Raw genomic sequence first — 21,761 nt, 5'->3', positions numbered from 1 at the left:
AGAACTGATGCCTTAGAATTTTGGTGCTAGAGAAGATTCTTGAGAGTCCCTTAGGCAACAAGATCAAACCAGTCAATCCTAAAGGAAATCAATCCCAAATACTCACTGGAAGGACTGATGCTGAAGGTGAAGCTCCAATATTATGGCCACCTGATGTGAAGAGCTGATTTACTGGAAAAGACCCTGACGCTGGGAAAGATTCAGGGCAGGAGGAAGGGGGCGAAAGAGGATGAGATGGTTGGATGGATCATCAACTCAATGGACATGAGTTTAAGCAAACTCTGGGAGATAGTGAAGGACAGGGAAACCTGGCGTCCTGCAGTCCATGTGGTTGCAAAGAATCAGACACAGCTTAGCAACTGAACAACAACAATTTAGAAGAGCTTAATGAAAACACACGTTTGGGCCACACTGCAGACTACAGATTCAGAACAGAGTCCCCTGGCTTGGCATTCACTACTCTGTGGGACAGCTGGTTCCACCGTCAGGTATCTTTTTCCTTGCAGAAAATCTCAAACTTAGACAAAAGTATAAAGAAAAAGTACAATAAATCTTATAGCAACCATCATGCAGCTTCAACAGTTTTGAACTCCTGGACAGTCTTGTTTCAACCGCATCCTCACAGTCCTGAACCCCTTGAATTACTCTGTAGCAAACCTCACCTATAAAAATTTCAGTACCTAAGTCTAAAACATTGGGATGTATCAAAAACATAATCACATGCTATTATCACACTTAAACAAAATTATCAAAAATTCCTTAATATCATCAAACAACCAGATGGCTATCACATTTTATTGATTCTCTTTCTGTCCTCTTTTCCCCCTCTCTCTCTTTCCTTCATTTATGTCTGTCTCTTCCAATCATAATCCATATATGATTAAATCTTAAATCTCATAATCTACAGGTTGTCTCTTCCCCCTTTCTTGGAAAAAATCAGTTCCTTGGTACCTAGAATTTTCTAAAATCAGGAGTCTGCGATTATATCTCTATGATGATATATAAACTGTTCTTATTTCTGTATTTCTTACAAACTGGATGAACAGATTCAGGTCTGAATTTTTTTTCATTTTTACTAGGTCTTAGCAGAGTTCCAAAGAATTGCAAGGAGAGATAAGAAAGCCTTCCTCAGTGATCAATGCAAAGAAATAGAGGAAAATAACAGAATGGAAAAGACTAGAGATCTCTTCAAGAAAATTAGAGATACCAAGGGAACATTTCAGGCAAAGATGGGCACAATAAAGGACAGAAATGGTATGGACCTAACAGAAGCAGAAGATATTAAGAAGACGTGGCAAGAATACACAGAAGAACTATACAAAAAGATCTTCATGCCCCAGATAACCACGAAGGTGTGATCACTCACCTAGAGCCAGACATCCTGGAATGCAAAGTCAAGTGGACCTTAGGAACCATCACTATGAACAAAGATAGTGGAGGTGATAGAATTCCAGTTAAACGATTTCAAATTCTAAAAAATGATGCTGTGAAAGTGTTGCACTCAATATCCCAGCAAATTTGGAAAACTCAGCAGTGGCCACAGGACTGGAAAAGGTCAGTTTTCATTCCAATCCCAAAGAAGGGCAATCACAAAGTGTTCAAACTACTGCACAATTGCACTCATCTCACACACTAGCAAAGTAATGCTCAAAATTCTCCAAGCCAGGCTTCAGCAATACGTGAACCGTGAACTTCCAGATGTTCAAGCTGGATTTAGGAAAGGCAGAAAAACCAGAGATCAAGTTGCCAACATCCGTTGGATCATAGAAAAAGCAAGAGAATTCCAGAAAAACATCTACTTCTGCTTTATTGATTATACGAAAGCCTTCGACTGTGTAGATCACAACAAACTGTGGAAACTTATTCAAGACATGGGAACACCAGACCACCTTACCTGTCTCCTGAGAAACCTGCATGCAGGTCAAGAAGCAACAGTTATAACTGGACATGGAACAACCAACCGCGGGGGCGGTCCCGCGGCGCCACCCGCGACGAAGGACTGGCGCCCCCACCCTCGCGGGGCTCACGGCCACCGCCACCGCCACCCCCGGAGCCGCAGCTGGCCCGGGGAGAACACTCTCCCGCCGCACACCGGCGGCCCCCCACGGTGGAAATACATAGTAACATCTCAGCACACCATGGGAAAATTGGGAAAGGAGTACGTCAAGGCTACATATTGTCATCCTGCTTATTTAACTTATATGCAGAGCACATCATGCAAAATGCCAGTCAGGATGAAACACAAGCTGGAATCAAGACTGTTGGGAGAAATATCAATAACCTCAGATATGCAGATGACACCACCCTTATGGCAGAAAGTGAAGACGAACTGAAGAGCCTCTTGATGAAAGTGAAAGAGGAGAGTGAAAAAGCTGTCTTAAAGCTCAACATTGAGAAAACTAAGATCATGGCATCTGGTCCCATCACTTCATGACAAATAGATGGGGAAACAATGGAAACAGTGACAGACTTTATTTTCCTGGGCTCCAAAATCAATACAGCCATGAAATTAAAAGACTCTTGCTTCTTGGAAGAAAAGCTATGACCAACCTAGACAGCATATTAAAAAGCAGAGACATTACTTTGCTGACAAAGGTCCATCTAGTCAAAGCTGTGGTTTTTCCAGTGGTCATGTATGGATGTGAGAGTTGGACTATAAAGAAAGTTGCTGAGAGCCAAAGAATGGATGCTTTTGAACTGTAGTGTTGGAGAAGACTCTTGAGAGTCCCTTGGACTGCAAGGAGATCCAACCAGTCCATCCTATAGGAAATCAGTCCTGAATATTCACTGAAGGATTGATGCTGAAACTCCAATACTTTGGCTACCTGATGTAAAAAACTGACTTCTTAGAAAAGACCCTGATGCTGGGAAAGACTTAAGGCAGGAGGAGAAGGGGACAACAGAGGATGAGATGGTTGGATGGAATCACTGACTCAATGGACATGCATTTGAGCAAGCTCTGGGAACTGGTGGTGGACAGGGAAGCCTGGTGTGCTGGAGTCCATGGGGTCTCAAAGAGTCAGATATGACTGAGTGACTGAACTGAACTGAGATGTTACTATGTATTTCCATCAAGTATACAAAGTCTGGCTGTCTCTCTTTTTGGTGATATTAGGAGTTATTGTCCAGGTCCATTAATTACTTAGGGTGGCAAAATGGTGATATTCTATTATTCCTCCTTCATTTACTGGCTATAATACTGTTATAAAGAAGCATTTTCTCTCATCAACCATTATGCTGAGGTGCACTTGTATAAAAAACAAAAAATATATGCTTATTTCCAATTCTTTACAACTTTCAAAATAAGAAGCTAATTCTCTAGCATCATTCTACAGTGACGCTGAGATTTTGTACAATTTCCCCCTGCATAACTGTGAACTCTTGGATCAAAGTAAATTGTTACGTCTCTCTTTCAATTTTGTGCTGTTACTTTTATTGCCTTTTAATCTTGTTTACAGGACCTTATATAAATATAAAAATTGCTTTTGGATTTTGAGTCACTTTATACAGGTATATTTCTACATCAGATTAGTTTTCTTTTAGCACTTATATGATTACGTAATAGACATAAATAAAACCTCAAGTAATTATCATTACCACTAAATATAAAACAGATTATATGTGCTCAACTGTAAGTTTATAAAGTACCAATACTGGTATATCTAAATCTATTAGAATAAAAGTAGTTAGAAATGAAACAAAAGTCTTTAACAATACCTCCTAAAAATGAACAATAATCAGAAAGGGAACTAATACAATGTAAAAGTTTCTCAATTGTTATGCATGAGATATCTTGTACATTTTAGGCTTAATTTAACTTTCAGTCTTTTTGTCATCAAAGTTCTGCCTCTACATACTCTCCCAGCCATGCTTTCCTTCAGTGTCTGTGATGCTATCCACATGCTTTCTTATTCTACTTATAAACAGCTTCATGGCAGTCTTCTGTATCTTTATCCTAATATCCACTTCAACCTGCTCTGTCCCTTCCAATTTTCCCACTGTTCTATGAAACAGTTAAAAAAGTTTAAACATTTTATCTAGAGACAACCATAACAAGATTCTGGCACTATGAGAGAAGAAGATAAAGAAAAGGTATCTGAAAGTGAAATTTCCTCAGTAAGATAATGCATTTAAACATGAACATTCACATAGTCAACGTAAGCACCATAACTGACAACATAAGTCTCTGCATACTAGAGTATTCCTTTCTCCCAGGAATGAACTTATTTTGGTTTCCACAGGTGGGAGATGAGAATAATTGTCAATCTTTACTTTCTACATGGCATATCTTGTAAAAACATGATAATGCTCCATGCAAAAGCATCTGAGTATCTAGGAATCAAAATGCCACAAAAAACACATCACTGCCTAGAAAGTGAGACTAATTCTCACTTTGCACTTAATTTGCACTTAAGTGATTAAGTGCAAAATACTTCTAACAAATAGTTTCATTAATAGCTGAAGTTTTGAAAAATACCACTGCATTAAAAACTAGTCACTGCATTTCCATATTCAAGATAAAAGTTCTATAAATGTATCAACCATTTAACTTACAAACATTACATTATTGCTCTTTAAATGGAAAGCTGTGAATCATTACTAAGGAGTGCTCTGGATGGCTCATTGTAATTTAAATATACTGTCACCTATGGTAAAGTTGAAGCTGACTAGGTCCCAACCAAAATGTTTAAATAAAGTCCTACCTAGACAGCTGGAAAATGAGACTGCTTCTCACCGGTGAGATGGCACTGGGGTATAACCACTGTCTGGAGAAATTTTCTTGAGGTTCACTGAACAACCCAAAATCCAACTTTCATTAATAATGGAAAAACAAACATGTCAGTCGCCTACTGTTCTACTAATGGATACTCACTATCCAGCTCAACTTCCAAAAGGACAAAAACATCTTACCACAAGAATGAAGATTATTAAAAATGTTATCAAAATAGTACCATTTCATTCATAGAGCCAAAAGGCCTCAGTGACTTTCATTTTTAGAAAGTATCAGGCACCCCACTCCAGCACTCTTGCCTGGAAAATCCCATGGAGGAGCCTGGTGAGCCGCAGTCCATGGGGTCTCAAAGAGTCGGTCAAGACTGAGCAACTTCACTTTCACTTTTCACTTTCATGCAGTGGAGAAGGACATGGCAACCCACTCCAGTGTTCTTGCCTGGAGAAGCCCAGGGACAGGGGAGCCTGGTGGGCTGCTGTCAATAGGGTCGCACAGAGTTGGACATGACTGAAGCGACTTAGCAGCAGAAGCAGCAAGATATAAAAGTAGACCAATAGAAAATGCAGAACTGCAGAGATGGATCACTTCAATTCAGTTTAGTCACTCAGTCATATCCAACTCTTTGTGACCCCATGTACTGCAGCATTCCAGGCCTCCCTGTCCATCACCAACTCCTGAAGCTTACTCAAACTCATGCCCATTGAGTCAGTGATGCCATCCAACTGTCTTATCCTGTCTCTCCTTCTCCTCCCACCTCCAATCTTTCCCAGCATCAGGGTCTTTTCAAATGAGTTAGTTCTTCACATCAGGTAGCCAAAGTATTGGAGTTTCAGCTTCAATATCAGTCCTTCCAATGAATATTCAGGAATGATTTCCTTTAGGATGGACTGGTTGGATCTCCTTGCAGTCCAAGAGACTCTCAAGAGTCTTCTCCAACACCACAGTTTGAAAGCATCCATTCTTCGGAGCTCAACTTTCTTTATAGTTCAACTCTCACATCCACACATGACTACTGGGAAAACCATCGCTTTGATTAGATGGACCTTTGTCAGCAAAGTAATGTCTCTGCTTTTTAATATGCTGTCTAGGTTGGTCATAACTTTCCTTCCAAGGAGTAAGTGTCTTTTAATTTCATGGCTGCAGTCACCATCTGCAGTGATTTTGGAGCCCCTCAAAAATAAAGTCTCTCACTGTTTCCACTGTTTCCCCACCTATTTGCCATGAAGTGATGGACTGAATGCCATGATCTTAGTTTTCTGAATGTTGAGTAGAGGTGGATTGATGAGGTATTTTCTGGTATCTTTTTGGGCAAGGCTGTCCTTAAGTATGAAACAAAAGCATCACTCTAGGTACTAATGTATGATGTCACCAAGGGGCAATTATCTAGATATTTTAAAGTCACAAAGGCAGTAAAGAATTTAGAAAGAAAAATCTGTCATGTTAGGCATGTCAGGAAGCTAACCATGGAAGCAAATGATTTGTCCGCAAAGATTTACATAATCCTAGGCCTAAAACAATGGCAATCCACTCCAGTACTCTTGTCTGGAAAATCCCATGGACAGAGGAGCCTGGTAGGCTGCAGTCCACGGGGTTGCGAAGAGTCGGACACGACTGAGCAACTTCACTTTCACTTTTCACTTTTATGCACTGGAGAAGGAAATGGGAACCCATTCCAGTGTTCTTGCCTGGAGAATCCCAGGGACGGGGGAGCCTGGTGGGCTGCTGTCTATGGGGTCACACAGAGTCAGACACGACTGAAGCAACTCAGCAGCAGCAGCAGGCCTAACATACATTGCTCAGAAAGTGAAAAATCTGGTGACCATGATATTTTCCACTAGCACGGTGATGAGGATGACACCTCACTTCTGCTGTTGTGGTACAGATGAGTCATACATCACTCATTACTTTCCTAGACATCATTTCGTCTCTGTATCTCATCAGCATACAATAACAAGTGGTTGTTAATCTGGGTTCTGGCTTACACTGAAGCAGGAGGTAGATGGGTCCCCCCAGGGTAAAGTGATTGGAGATTCATTCCCTGAGGATCAAAAATCCAAGATGAGAAAAGCAGGACAATTAAGAGAGGAGGCTGGGCCCTGTCCAGACCATGTGTTTCTCATTCCTGAAGTCTGGAGATGTCTCCAACCACACATGCACAGAAAGCCTCCTTGGAGGTCAATGGAGAGTGGTGCTAACTAATGCTAGGCACTCCAGACACCTCTTCAGTAGGATGCATCTTCGCTAAGAGATGTGTGTGCACACATGGGAGGATCCTGAGATATACCAAATATGGCCTGTGAACCCGGCAAACCAAAGTGACTGTCAGAAGAAATACCCCATAAAAGTAATTCAAGCTGCCACAAAGGTATGTCTCAGCATCTCCTCCTCTCTCTACCTGAGTTTGCCTATGTGTCTATCCACACGGGCTGTACTTTTTTCTCTCTTAATAAACATGTGACTTGCTTCACTACTTCCTGTCTTTATAGAAATTCCTTTCTGCAAAGCCGAAGGGCCAGGGCCCTTGTCACTGACCACTCGTCTACTGGCTCGGATCTGACGCTTTCCCCGCCACCTCCCAGCCCAGTCTCTGGCTGGGAACCCAAGGCCCGCTCCAAGCCGTTGCAGGCCGAGGCCACCCAAGATCATATCAATTTGCTTTGCTGACCTGATGCTCTTCTACATTACAGCAGATCTAAGACTTTGGTGTCAGGCTGAACCATATGAAATGGCCAATATTTAATCATCTCTGACTTTCAAGAATGGCAACTCAAGAGATACAAGGTAACAATTTACATTTGGTAGTCCCTACTATCACTCTCCCTTATATGCTTTTAAAGAGAAGGGTCACACAGGCTTCCATCTTTGCGCACCTGGGTGACTACGGACACAAGATTAAGGGAGGCACTAGAGGGGAAGAACAGCAACTTTTCAATCTTTTATATTCATTGAAAAAAATATTCTATGATTATACATACGTGTGTTATACAAATGTCCACAAAGGCAAAGTCTGCTTTGCATGTACCAAAACTAACTTGACTGACAGCCTACGGTTTCAGCATAATGCTTTCTGGGGAATGGAAAGAGCATGAGTGACACAATGTGTATAATCATATAACACTGCTGTGCTTTAGCAGTGGCCGCATCAATATTTTAGGACTTGCGCTGCTGCCCAGATTCTCTTCACTTCCCAGAAGCAGAGCAGCCTGTTCCACTCCAGTCAGCGGCCTGATGAAGCTCCGGAGGTCACAGAACCGACAGTGGAGACCTTCAGAGCAGACTGCTCTGTAACGTGACAGGCAGTCAAAGCAGAATTTTAAATGAGCTTGGGCTTAGCATTATACATTACCTTCGCTCAGCCTGAAATTCTTTTCAAGTGCTTAGGAGTCCGAAGAACCCTCTACTTGCCAGGAACATTCCTCCTTGAAACCATTTGATATGAAAACACCAGTAAATTCCCTGCTTGCCATTTTTATTCTTTCTTAAATCCCAAGAACGCTGCCCCAGTGAAATGACAACTGCGGCTAAAATGGATGGCACTGCTACACCTTTACAACACATGATGGAACGGGACTGCCTTTTCTATTTTGGAGAAAATACACTGTAATGTCCACTGGGACCCAGGATAAGAGATGATAGGAGCCATTTCTTCATGCTGATAAAGTAGCCAGTAGCAGGCCCAGAAATCCATAGCAATTAAAAGGCAAATAAAAGTTAAATACAGAATCTGTACATCTGTTGTACATTATCATCAAAGATCTGATCTTGCTAACAAATCATTAATTATTCCTTATCACTAACATCCCTGGGAACAGTGGATAAGTGAGAGGACATTACTAGGCCATTGAAATGCAAATTTGGGGGTCATAGTTGCAAGCATCATTTATTTATCCAGATATGCAACATGGGGTTAGTTGCGCTGATCATACAAAGGTAGAGCTCAGTTTTGCAAGGCCTCGTCTAGTGCAGTCTTCCACTTCCCCATGTCAGGAGCTGCGTGACTATGTTGCCTAGAGGTCTTCACAGCCATGGCGAGGGGACTTCTCAGAAAGAGGAGACAAAGCAGAGAACAATTTCCGGGTCAGTCTCTGAAAACTTATAAAATAATATTTGTGCTTGTACTAGCTACTCGGTGGTGTCCGACTCTGAGAGACCCTGTGGACTGCACATGGAATTTTCCAGGGAAGAATACTAGAGTGGGTTGCCATTTCCTACTCCAGGGGATCTCCCTAGGGAAGCCCCCCAAAATACTACTACTATAAGTCCACTAAAAATAGTTATGGAAAATGTGAAAGTGAAAGTCACTCAGTCCTGTCCAACTCTTTGTGACCCCATGGACTATACAGCCTGTGGAATTCTCCAGGACAGAACACTGGAATGAGTAGCCTATCCCTTCTCCAGGGGATCTTCCCAACCCAGGGACTGAACCCAGGTCTCCCACACTGCGGGCGGATTCTTCACCAGCTGAGCCACAAGGGAAGCTCATGGAAAACATACTTAGCTCATTATAAAGCACCAAGCAGAGAATGAAACTGTAGTTATTTGAAAGTTCTGACTTATGACACTACATCATAGTATTAAATAAATTAATCCTTCTGGGCCAGTTTTCAATTTGTCTATATTACATATATTTGGGGTGTGTGTGTGTGTAAACACACACATCACACACTAAGTCGCTTCAGTTGTGTCCAACTCTTCATGACCCTATGGATGGTAGCCTGCCAGGCTCCTCGATCCGTGGGATTCTCCAGGCAAGCATACTAGAGTGGGTTGCCACGCCCTCCTCCAGAGGATCTTCCTGACCCAGGGATTGAACCCACGTCTCCTGCACTGGCAAATGGGTTCTTTATCACTAGTGCCATCCAGGAAGTCTATATATACACGTGTGTGTGTGTGTGTGTGTGTGTGTGTGGTGTGGTGTGTGTGCATGGCTGTCACCCCTACATAAAATCCTGGCCTTAGACTCTGTAAACGTCCCCTTTGCTGGGGGCAGGACGCTAAGCCTTGTCAGCAGAGGTCCACCGAGCAAGGAGCAAGAGGACGGCCCGCCCTCCTGAGCGGCCCTGCGCAGCCCCCAGGAGACGGGGGCGGGCTCCCCAGGACGGCTGGCCGGCGGCCTCCAGTGGCGGGCCTCCAGGGACCTCAGGCCCGGCTCCACCTGCCTGCACTCTCAGGCAGCAGCGGGCCACTTGTGCCCATGCCCTCTGGGAGGGTTCTTCACCATCCACAGGCGGGGTGTTTCCGTGCAGTCACCTCGGTGGAGGGCGTCTGCTGGTCTTCAGCTCCTTTATTCCCCATTTGACCCCACCCTAGAAGAGGTGAAAGCTGACACTTTGCATGTGCTCTGGACCCTAAGAGTTTCTTCTACCTCTCTTAATAGTTAATCACTTCCTACGAATAAGCAACCCTTCATCATTTTTTCTGTTCAGAAAAAAACAGAACATCAGTTCCGTTCAGAACTGTTCTGGGTTCTGTTCTAATACACTTCCCTTCCTTCTCATCTCCCTTCAAGAATTATCAGGAACCAGCATCACACTGTCCCGAAGTAACTGCTTTTAGTTTTGGGATGGAGATACTATGCCGCTCTTACAGTCTTCCAAAAGATTCTTCTTCCTCCTTCCTTCACATAACTGGAAGTAGCACATTTCAGACACTATGAGAGCTCTCCAATGTCCAGCCCAATTTAATCTATGGATGACAAGATGAAAGTTTTATCACAGTAAATATATGCTAAAATGACTAAATCAAAATGCCATTCACAAAACTAAGTAACGTTTACTTTACATTTATATATATATCGGTTCAGTTCAGTTCAGTCGCTCAGTCGTGTCCGACTCTTTGCAACCCCATGAATCGCAGCACGCCAGGCCTCCCTGTCCATCACCAACTCCCGGAGTTCACTCAGACTCATGTCCATTGAGTTGGTGATGCCATCCAGCCATCTCAACCTCTGTCGTCCCCTTCTCCTCCTGCCCTCAATCCCTCCCAGCATCAGAGTCTTTTCCAAGGAGTCAACTCTTCGCATGAAGTGGCCAAAGTAAAGGAGTTTCAGCTTTAGCATCATTCCTTCCAAAGAACACCCAGGACTGACTTCCTTTAGAATGGACTGGTTATATCTCCTTGCAGTCCAAGGGACTCTCAAGAGTCTTCTCCAACACCACAGTTCAAAAGCATCAGTTCTTTGGTGCTCAGCTTTCTTCACAGTCCAACTCTCACATCCATACATGACCACAGGGAAAACCATAGCCTTGACTAGACAGACCTTTGTTGGCAAAGTAATGTCTCTGCTTTTGAATGTGCTATCTAGGTTAGTCATAACTTTCCTTCCAAGGAGTAAGCGTCTTTTAATTTCATGGCTGCAGTCACCATCTGCAGTGATTTTGGAGCCCCTAAAAATAAAGTCCGACACTGTTTCCCCATCTATTTGCCATGAAGTGATGGGACCAGATGCCATGATGTTAGTTTTCTGAATGTTGAGCTTTAAGCCAACTTTTTCACTCTCCTCTTCCACTTTCATCAAGAGGCTTTTTAGTTCCTCTTCACTTTCTGCCATAAGGATGATGTTTTATATATATATATATGTATATGTTCAGTGAGTTCAATTCTGAGATCATTTATTAATCATGATGTTAACCCTATTTGCTTAAAGGAGAAAATCTAGAGATTAGGGGGAGTAAGTCAGATAAACATCACTTATGCATATACACAATTCAAAACCTAGAGCTTATATTGAATTCTGATAATTATTCTTCAAAATATGCGTTTATCAACATGTCAACACCTTTCCAATGTAAAAGAAACACTCATTTATTTTAAAATGTTATATGATGATCAGAAAATGTTAACACAGTGGGCACAGCATGTGTTTATAACCCATTGGACATGGTTCAAGATCACTTTCTAACTTGCACAACTCAGCATGACATTTTTAACAGTAAAACAGAAAAAGGAAGTTAATAAATGAGAGGCATGCTGTACTGGGACCTAATTTCCATGGGCAGCTTCCCTTAATGTAGGTCCAAGGAACACAACAATAAATTGTTCAGCCATTAGCAGAGGAAAAACTGTAGATGTAAAATAAAAGATGCCTTAAAAGTTTCAGAAATGTTGGGCAATGCCTGAGAAACACATTATTGCATCTCTAATACCAGAGCTTAAAAAAGATTTTTTCCTTTTTTCCTATGACTAGCAATACATAAAATTCAGAGTATGGAAATATTTACTTTGCTATTTTCTCTCAACTTAATTTCATGTAATATCCCAGGGAAGGACACACCTGATTAAATGCTGACTTGCAAGTAAGAAGCACAGGAATTTAATGGACATAGACTAAAACTAAATTGAAAAATTTGCTTTGTCTTCCAAAACCTACCTACTAATACAAGATATGCGCTAAGAATCGCTAATTATTATGCTTTTATTTTTAAATCTATGAATAAAGCGGTGCTAGACTTTCTATCCACAGATTATATACTACACTTGGAAACCAGGGAGGGCAGGATATTAGGAATGGAAACCATAGAAAAATAAAACCGCAATTTTAAATTCTGAACATTCTCAGCTACTTTAAAATATAGTATTGCTTACATTACTATAAAAAGTACAAGTCTGTCTTTATACTACCACCTATGGGGAACTGCCTTTTTAAAAACTTTTTATTTTGAAATAATTTAAGGCTTACAGATAAGTTGCATAAATAGAAAGGGAATTCACAGATACATTTCACCCAGCTTTCTCTGAAGAACTTAAACCACCTTATGACTACCAAAGCTAAGAAATTAATATTGGTGAACTATTACTGCCTAAACTACAGACTTTATTTGAATTTTCCAGTGTCCTTTTCTTCTTCCAATATCCACTCCAGAGTATCTATCACACTGTATTTAGTTGTTGTGTCTCTTTGTGTGTGTGTGCTCAGCTGTGTCCGACTCTTTGTAACTCTTTGGACTGTAGTCCGCCAGGCTCCTCTGTCCATGGGATTTTCCAGGCAAGGATACTGGAGTCGGTTCCCATTCCTTCCTCCAGGGGATATTTCCAACCCAGGGACGGAAACTGCATCCCTTGTACCTCCTGCATTGGCAGGTAGATTCTTTACCACTGTGCCATCTGGGAAGCCCCTGTGTCTCTTTAGCCTCCTCCAATCTGTGATGAGCAATTTCATATACTTAACCTTGCTTTTCATGACACATTTGATGAACACTCATCAGTCATTTTGTAGACTGTCTCTCAGTCTGTTTTCTAACAATTACAGTCACTCAGTCGTGTCCGACTCTTTGCGACCCCATGAATCGCAGCATGCCAGGCCTCCCTGTCCATCACTAACTCCCGGAGTTTATTCAAACTTATGTCCATCGAGTTCGTGATGCCATCCAGCCATCTCATCGCTGTCGTCCCCTAACAATTAGACTATGGCTATACATTTCTGGCTGAAATACCACCAAAGTGAGGTTGCGTCCTTCTCTGTGTATCATATCAGGGAGAGAATGCTGTTGATATGTCTTATTACTGACGAGGTTCACCTTGATCTCTTGGTCATCGTAACCAATTACAGTGGAGAAAGCCAATTTCCCACTGTAACTGATAAATTTCTCGGGAGAAGATCCTTTAAGACCGTGTTAATATACTGATTTTAGCATCCACCAGTGCGTTCTGTCAGTGGCAGTCAGCACTGTTGACTTTGCCTGATGGAGATTTCATATTTTCCTCATTTCTTCTATACGTCACCTTCACAGATCACAAGGTTCACTAATTGTTACGATGTCAATTTTCCCAAAATTTAACTACAGATTCAGAGGAATTCCAATCAAAACTCTATCAGGCTTAAAAAAAAAAAAAAAAGGCAAAGAGATTCTAAAATTTTATCAAACCACAGAAGAATCAGAATAACCAAAACAATTTCATAACAGTAAAACAATAACCTGGAAGACTGCTGCTGCTGCTGCTGCTGCTGCTAAGTCGCCGCAGTCGTGTCCGACTCGGTGCGACCCCACAGACGGCAGCCCACCAGGCTCCCCCGTCCCTGGGATTCTCCAGGCAAGAACACTGGAGTGGGTTGCCATTTTTGTCTCCAATGCACGAAAGTGAAAAGCGAAAGTGAAGTCGCTCAGTCCTGTCCGACTCTTAGCGACCCCATGGACTGCAGCCCACCAGGCTCCTCCATCCATGGGGTTTTCCAGGCAAGAGTACTGGAGTGGGTTTGGAAGACTTCTACCTAATCTCAAAACTTACTTGAAAGCTGAAGTCATCAAGACAGTATAGTATTAGTCAAGAGACATAAATTAACAGATTAATGAAAGAGAGGAGAGGGCCTAGAAACAGACCCAACTGATCTGATTTTCAAACAAGGAAACTGTCAAGGGGGAGGGGACATGTGCATACTTATGGCTGACTCATGTTGCTGTCTGGCAGAAACCAACACAACACTGCAAAGCAATGAGCCTCCAGGTGAAAATTAACTTTACAAACGGTAACTGACTGGGGGCATAAAGGAAAAAAATGTTTTCAACAAATGTTGCTAGAATTAAATTTCTGTATATGTATTTTTAAAAATTAACCCTCCCTCATATCATACTCAAAAATTAATTCAAACTAGAGCACAAAGGTACATGCAAAAGCTAAAACTCCCAGAATAAAACATGGTGGGGGTGGGGGTGGGGGGAATCTTTGAGACTTTGGTGTAGGTAAACATTTCTTACAATATAAAAAGCATGAAGTAGAAGACAAAGTAATTCATAACTTGTACTTCACTGAAATCAGAAAATTGTGTTCTTTGAAACAAACTGTTAAGACACTCAAAAGGCAATCATAGAATGGAAAAAAAAATTCACTTCATACATTTAAGTTTTTCTAGACAACGCAAAGACAGAGTACACTCACAGGAGAGTATACCCAGTTGCTTTCCAAAGTGCTTAAACCAATTTACACTCCACAGTGTAGAGTGTAGAGTCCTACTTGCTGCTAATCGTCACCAAAATGTGATAATGTCACACTTCAATCTTTCACTTGGTAGATGAGAAATGATAGTTCATTTGGTTTTTAATTTACATTTCCCTTAGAATAGAGTTTATCATCTTTTCAGAGATTTCTTAGCCATTCTCATTTCCTTTTGTGAAGCGCTTTTTCAGTCTTTACCCATTTTTCTGCTCTGCATTTGTCTTTTTCTTACTCAGTTATGTGTGTGTGCACGCGCGCGCGTGTGTGTGTGTTTAACAGTCTGTCAGTTACCTGTGTCATAAACATCTCTTTCCTCTTTGTGCTTTACTTTTTGTTTTTAAAAGGCACTGTTAATTACAGAGGTTTCTAATTTTAACATAGTTGAATTTATTCCTCACCCGTATTATTTGGTTGGGCTTTCTCTCACCTGTTTGCAAAACTGGTTCCCCATTACAAGGTCATGTTTTCCTGTATCATCTTTTTAAAGTATTATGGTTTTGAGCTTTCATATTTAAGTCTTTAAATCCATATAAAATTGATGTGGGTTTTTTTTTGGCTATCATGGGCATGAGGAATCCAGTTTCATTATTATTCCTTATGAATAGCCAATGGCAAGTAGACCATATATCAAAAATTCTACCCTTTATTTTACTGATCTCCAATGCTAGACGTATAAAGAATTAAATTCCTCTGTATGTATAGAATCACTTCTGTGCTGTCTATTCTGCTCCGTAGGTCTATTGGTTTAATCTGCACCAAGATAACATGGTATGAATTGCTATAAATTTATAATAACATTTGATACAAGTAAGGGAAAAACCTCCACCTTATTCTTCTGCTTTAGAAATGTCATAGCTTTCTTAGCTCATTGTCTTCTCATTTACATTTTAGAATCAGCTTGTCAAGCTGAATAACAATAAACAATAACAAAGACCCTATTGGTATTTTATTTGAAATGGGATTAAATTTATGAAAACTGCATTCTTATGATACTGGGTATACTTATCCATAACAGTGTATATCTTCCTATTTATTTAGGTCTTTAAAAACTTTTTCAATAAAATTAAAATTATTTTTCTAAAAATATTGTATATTCTTCATTAAGTTAATGCCTGGAAATATTTTCTATTTCTACAGTACTGTATAGGTTGATTTCTTAATAAATATGTATTTCAAGGGGTTATAATTAGAATTAAATAATATTTGTAAAGTGCCTAACGTAGTAACTGGTATATTGTTAATGCTAATATGTGTTTACTGAATAAAACAAAATAAATCACATATTCCATTTATCTCTAGTGTGTTAATTTTAGAATCATTTTGACTATTAAAATTAGCAGTGTTGAGACTTTAACGTGTGAGATTTATATATTAATTTGGAAACAACTGAGATATTTACCATATGGAATTATCTTATCCATCCAAGAACTATATGCCTCTTTGTTTACTCAAATATTACTTTATTTCTCTCAGTGACATGTTGCAGTTTTTCCATATTTCTTAAGTTTATTCTTAGCTATGAGCTGTGGGGCTTCTTTTGGTTGCCATAATTATTGAGATCTTAAAAATATTTGCAAAATATGAGCATCTATTTATTATTTTATTTTAATTACACAAATATCCACTTACTGTAAAGAAAAAATAAGGTTTTAAACAAACAAGTGTTTCTGGTAAATCTTCCTAACCCCAAATACTGAAATTATTGGATAAGTTGCATATTTTGGCATCTTCATTCCTTCTATGATAAAACACCTGCCTATAAATTTAATCTTTTTTTTAAACTGGACTGTCTTTTTCTTCCTGGTTTTTAAGGTCTAGTTTGAAGGATCTTTAAAAAAATGATGATTCTCTACATTTTCTCTTTTGTTTAGTATTATATAAAGAAACCCTACTGATTTTTGAGTATTTGTGTGGCTGGTTAGTCATCTGGATATCCTTGAGTGATAAGATCTACCTTATGCCTTAAAAATATTACTACCACGATGGCTATGTTTAAAATTGCACTGTAAAGGGATAAGAGGAGAAGCTGGAAGACTTGGCAATAGTACTAGTGAGAAATGAAGGTTTCTAACCAGGGTGGTAACAGTAAAGGTGGCAAACAGTAGCTGGATTTTGGGTATATTTTGAAGGTAGAGCCAATAAGATTTCCTGATGGATAAGATGTTGTCTGAGAGAGGAAGGAATTAGGGGTGGGCTTCCCTGGTGGCTCAGACGGTAAAGTGTCTGCCTGCAATGCGGGATACTGGGTTTGATCCCTGGGTCAGGAAGATCCCTTGGAGGAGGAAATGACAACCTACTCCAGTACTCGTCTGGAAAATCCCATGGATGGAAGAGCCTGGAAGGCTACAGTCTATCGGGTCACAAAGAGCCAACATGACTGAGTGACTTCACTATCATATCTTATCACTAAGAAAGTGGAAAGAAAATAATTATCACCTGAGCTGGGGAAGGCTGCAAGCAGAGCAGGTTTGAGTGGGCAAATCAAGAATTTTTATTTTCATCGTGTTTTTGAAGGATGGATAATTTCTAGTTTTCAGTTGTGTGGTGTTTTGTTTTCCTTTTAAGAATCTAACTCTGTTTTGGCAGTTTCTTTCTGTGGAAACAATGTCACACCAGTGCCACTATGCTTGAAGGAGTATTAGGAGCGCAGGCGGTTACTGGGCCACCTGTATGGAGCCCCAGGACGCTAAGATCATAATCTGTAAAGCAAAGGTATAAGGAAGGAGCTCTGTATTTACTGAGTTCATTCAGGTTCTCTAGTGGGCTTCCATCTGGAAGCTCCCAGTTGAACTGGTTCATACCAGCAAGTTCACCAGCACTTACTGTGTGATCATGGAAGCCAGAGTATAAAACATTCAAACAGTCTTAGGCTCCCAACATTCCACATCCTTGGGAATTGTGTTTTTGAAGGACACTGCAGGGAATCAGCAGCAGCAGGCAATCTCCGAACAAGCTTACAAAATGTTTCTGTTCACTTCTTACAAAAAGCCTTCTAAGGGTACCATCAAAAGTTTCACAGCGTTTGAAAAGGTTAGACTAGATGCTCGCCTTTGTCCCCTTCGGCTATGAAACTGCTTGAGCTTACAGAGTTAAATACGTTAATTACAGTGACCCTGGAGTACATACATTAGGACAGACAAATGTGAAGGAATGCTTCTTCAGAGCTGTCAGAAAACTTCAGACCAAGGTTATTTAGTATCAGATATAAGAAAGTCCTATTCAAAATAAAAGGGGGAGTGGGGTTGCCACTAGCGATACAAAGCTCAAACCTGCCTCTAAATTTGCGACTCAGTCAAGGTAACTAGTATGTACATCAGATGGTTGGCAGAGATTTATACTAATACTGTATTACATTCTAGACCCCTCACCAAAATTGGTATAATGTCTTTGTATTACATTGTTAAAGGATATAGACCTCAGAGTACCATAGATGCTATATTTAGCTACTGAAATATTTTTAACCAAGTCACTTTAAAGCCCTTTCATATATTAAATGGCAAGAAAGGACCACTAACAAAGGATTCAAATAATGTACAGGAAGGTTGACAGATTTTTTTTTTCTGTAAATAGCCAGATAATAAAAAATCGGGGCTTTGTAGGCCATACAATCTCTACAGCAACTACTGCTATAGCATGAAACAGCCAACTAGTACATAAACAAGTAGGTGTGGCTCTGTTCCAGTAACATTTTATTTGGAAAAAATGGGCAGGGGGCCAGGGTTGATTCACAGCTTTGGTTTGCTGATCTGTGGCCTACAGTACAATCACATCAATACAACACAGGTCCACAAAGCGGGACATGTGTGGGGGATGAGTTTTGCGAAAATAATTGTAGCCTGATAAGCTGGTAAGAGGTACCCATAGGAGGGATCTCAGAAAAACACTTTAAAGATGCTCAGCTTCAAATATGGCATGGCACTGGAATACTAGAACCTTTAAAAGCAGATTAACAATAGATAAAGAACAATGAAAGTAAGACAGGCAAGTTCAAGTGGTAGTAATAAACAGAAACCGCATAGTTAGGACAATAATAAGTCACATAAATAATTTCATAGAACTGCGTAATTTTGGATGGAAGTGGCCTGAGAAATAATCTTGTCTAACTTACTTGTTTTATGGAAGAGGAACCGAAAATGCATAGTGCCGTAAATTAACAAAAAGAGCTGCAAACTAAAGGGATTTTTGGCGAACAAGGATGGGATTACATCACCAAACAAGGGTTTTAATGCAAGTGTCAGATCACAGTTAAAACGATAAAGCTGTTATACAACATAAATTATTTATAAGTAAAAACAGAAGAATAGCGAAATTTTCCATTTGATCTGAGCCTAGTATGTTGATGTGGTTAAAACGTGAAACAGGCAATAAGTAGGTAGAGATTCATCCAAATTAATAATATACAAATAGACAAGAATACAAATAAATAATTATAAAAATACGTGTTTTATTTCAGCACATATATAATATAATAATATGGCTGAAGAAAAGTACATTTTTATATAAATCCTCAGGGAACCAACATAGTTTACCACAAATAGTACAAATCAGTATGTATTGTAGCAAATAATATCATGGGCTTTGGAAGAAAAATTGCATTTGGATTCAAATCCTTTATAAGACAGATAACCTTAAGGAAGAAATCTAATTTTTAAGAGTATCTGCTCACTCATATATAAAATGTTGACAGTAATACCTACCTTATAAGATTTTAGGAATATTTTTTTTCAAATAGTCTATATACATATATATGTCATTTACATATAAATGTTCTAATACATAGCAGATGTATTTCTTTTTTTTATTCTTTAGACACATTTCTAGAACAATCATAACTAACTTTCAACTAACACTTTTAAGTCAGGCACTTTTCAAAGGGCTTTACATTCACTAATTTATTTATCCTCACAATACTCCTCATGAGGTACATGACATTATTGTTTCTGTTTTTCAGTTAAACAAACAGAGGCTAAAGCATTTAAGGCCACAAAGCCACTGAGCATTAAGTCAGAATTTAAACCCAAGCAATGCAGAATACTGGAACTCCAATAAAAAGGCTGAACTACCTAAAGAATTAGGTCTGAGAGTAATAGAAATGTTATTTATTCACTCTGATTAGTTCCCATTACCTCTTCCATTTTAAACTATAAAGAAAATTACAGTTTGTGCATTAAGGTAGTTTAGTGACCAAAACCACCATAGAACACTCAATGTCAAATAACTATAAAGGACTCTGATTTCTACTGGGTTTGTCTACTCTGGCTACAGATGAAAATTACATATGAAGCTTAAAAAAAATAACACAGATGTCCAAATCTCACCCCTGACTTTTTAAATAGGAACTCCAGGGTAGGCCTCAGACACATGCATTTCAAAACACTCCAGGTATGATTTTGGTGCACAGCTCGAGTGAGACTTAAGAGTTCTGAACACCAAAGATGACGATGGCAAGGCAAGCCAAGTAGCATCCGGAACCAGGATGATTTTTCAAGGGAAAATTACCAACGAGAAGGAGCAGTAAAGAACAGGAACTGCTGACTGAGGACAACGAGAAGAGTGAGTAAGGCGGACAGCGGGATAAGAAGCCAGATAGGGAGGCAGGTTCACTTCCAGATGCCAGGAAGGCGAGTTACACACGCGGAAAAGCGGACGGAAATGCAGTCTCTACAGCCACAACAGCAGCTCAGCAACATGGTCTGAGGACTTACTGTGACCAGGGAAAAGGCCCACTGTTTCTGGTCATTGCTTATCCTTGCAAATGACACAATGCTTTCCTCATCATTATTGCTGCTTTTTTTTCACAACTTGCCACTATTGTTAGTTTTGTTATTAACTGCAATTCAGTGACTTTGTCCCAATTTTGCTGATAGAACATCTGAGATTTGGCTTAACTTTCTCACCATAAGATCAGAAATAAAATTGATTATAACAACTCCAACAAAGATTAATGTAGTCATTATATAAAATGTGCATGGTTAGAAAGCACACAAAGTAATCAGGGAATCATTTTCACAACAGTAGACCACAACCAACTACAATCAAGCACAGCACCAGAAGATTATTAATATAAAACTCTAAATATAGGTTTCATAGGATTAAGACATTGCTGAGACAGCATCAAATTGAGGCTTCCAATTTGTGGTATTACAGCTGAACTAATCAAGAGGGACACAAGTCTATTCTTGTCTACTATGATTTAAAAATCATAGTAACATAGGAGCCATTTATTCCAACACACTCAGGGGGTTCTTAACTGTTTATTTTAACGACTTCCTCTTGAGAATCGAATGGAATCTGGATCTTTTTTGCAGAACAGAAATGCAAGTGCACATAAGCAGCATTTTCCAGGTAACATCATGACGCTTCCTGGTGGCTTTCCTGGTGGCTCAGAGGCTAAAGAGTCTGCCTGCAATGCGGGAGACCCGGGTTTGATCCTTGGGTAGGGAAGATTCCCTGGAGAAGGAAATGGCAATCCACTCCAGTACTCTTGCCTGGAGAATCCCATGGAGGGAGGAGCCTGGTAGGCTATAGTCCATGGGGTCGCAAAGAGTCAGACACGACTGAGCGACAAACTGCTATCATGATGCCCCTCACCTTGGCCAGCAGAAGAGCCCTGGATTTGTAGATTTCCTAAAGACCCCGCTATGGGGAAGCGTTCACTTTCTTTCTCTAAGTTTTTCACACCTTAGATGTGAACTGTTCATAAGTATGGAGATGTGGATTTTGTACATGCTTATCTCTCTACAGCACCAGCACATCCCTAAATAAACGATTCAACAGGGCACCTGCTTCCAGGTGAGCTGTGGCTCACTGATGTGCACGCCCCTTCTCTGTACGGCCCCATTTCTGAATCGCACATGCTTATGAGACAAGACAACTGTGTGAAATGGTGAACATACAGGTTCAGATTTGGAAGACAGGTGTTCAAGTCCAGGCTTGATGCTTTTTTAGCAGTACGAGGTTAAAACATTTGACCTATGCCTTCAATGTTTGTAAGAAAAAGTTAAATTCAACTTCAGCAATCTTGAGTGAGTACTGAGCAGAGCTTCAGGGTCCTCATCTGATAAATGGTAACAGCATGTAACTGACATGTTTAGAAAAT

The 21,761-nt window shown here is 40.1% G+C and overlaps 1 protein-coding gene across 3 annotated transcripts in view; it reads right to left on the bottom strand.

The window, feature by feature from the left end:
• The window catches only part of WDR7 (WD repeat domain 7), a 354,279-nt gene that overhangs the window by 127,368 nt on the left and 205,150 nt on the right, over positions 1–21,761 (bottom strand). The window lies entirely within an intron of this gene.

The sequence above is a fragment of the Capra hircus genome, chromosome 24, assembly GCF_001704415.2.
Source record: "Capra hircus breed San Clemente chromosome 24, ASM170441v1, whole genome shotgun sequence".
NCBI classification, from domain to species: domain Eukaryota; kingdom Metazoa; phylum Chordata; class Mammalia; order Artiodactyla; family Bovidae; genus Capra; species Capra hircus.
Note: the sequence above shows the minus strand (reverse complement) of the source record. Positions and strands in the feature narration are given on the sequence as shown.